Consider the following 1,432-nt stretch of genomic DNA (forward strand, 5'->3'; position numbering starts at 1 on the left):
GGGATGAAAAATAAAAAATTGAAGTTGAAATATTTTTTAAAAACAATAAAAAAAAATTGATAGGGGGGGGGGGCGAGGGTAGTGGGTGGGGGTAAAAAATAAAAAATTGAAATTAGAAATATCTTTTAAAAATAATTTTTAATATTTTTTTGGGAGGGAGTGGGCGTAGGGGTAGGGGTGAGGGTGGGTAAAAAAATTGAATTTAAAAACAAACTTTAAATTTATTTATTTATTTTTTTTTGGGGGGGGGTTGGTTGGGGGCTGGTTTGAGGGTAGGGACAAAATAAATTGATTTTTTCAACAAAACAATAATTGTAGTTTGAAGTTGGAAGAGAGTTTTGGAAAATGTTTTCCTTAAGTTTTGAAGGGAAGTCATTTTCCTTAAATTTGAGGAAAATGAGTTGATTTGGAAAACATTTTCCAAAACATTTAACCCAACCAAACATGAGAAAATTGGAAAACATTTTCCGGAAAATGTTTTCCTTCATACCAAACACACCCTTAGTCTTCAGTTCACATTCCAAAACAGTCTTCAAAGGCTTACCTTTGCCAGACAATAATTTATGAAGTGCTTCTTTCTTAGTTTAACTTTCATTTGTCCAAATTTTCAGAATAAAACTGTCCTTCAATCAAAATCAATCAGAAAGTTCCTCAACTAATGTGAGATGCTTAACACCCATATGTAATAAGATATCAAAGGGGCCCAACAATATATAATAGGCTGCTACTCTAGGCTTGCGCCGCTTCTTCAAGATTCACCCCTTCTTTGAAAAATCAACAAACATTGGTATAGGTATTAGGTGATGTTCGAGCTAACATGGACTATTTCATCGAATACTTATTACCTTCCTAGATAGCTTTGGATTCATAGACATCACTAGCTTCCTCCATGACTAGGTTCAGCTTCATTGCCAACACCACCAAAATCATGGTTCACCCTTTCAAGACATCGGCAGCTTCAAAATTATCGCCTTGACTAGCTTTTTGTTCCTGGGTGCAGAGAATAGTGATGCTTCAGATTTCTTATTGAAAATATTGTAGAAGAAAGTTGCTTCAATTTTGACAAATATAAATAAGTATCTGAATATTAAGTTAATACGGAAAGAGAGAATTATTAGTTATACAAGACAAACCTGAGAAGTGAACCTCTGTTGTGTCCATTTATTGAGATCATCTACTTGCACCGCATAATCAAAATTCACACTTTCAAGACTCGGTGTACTTACAGATATTCCCCGTTGGACAAACGTCTTCATTTCTGGGCATTTATAAATCAACACTTCCTCGAGAAATGGAAATTCAAGAGCATGCTCTGTCAGAAAGAAATGCCCCAGCTTAGGCAGATCCCAAAGCTGCAACCTTTTCAACAGGAGAAATAAGGTCATGCTTCCTTCTCCTTGTTGTTCCTCTTCTGTGATCACTTCTTCAATTG

This window comes from Solanum stenotomum, chromosome 4 (genome assembly GCF_019186545.1).
Source record: "Solanum stenotomum isolate F172 chromosome 4, ASM1918654v1, whole genome shotgun sequence".
Taxonomy (NCBI): domain Eukaryota; kingdom Viridiplantae; phylum Streptophyta; class Magnoliopsida; order Solanales; family Solanaceae; genus Solanum; species Solanum stenotomum.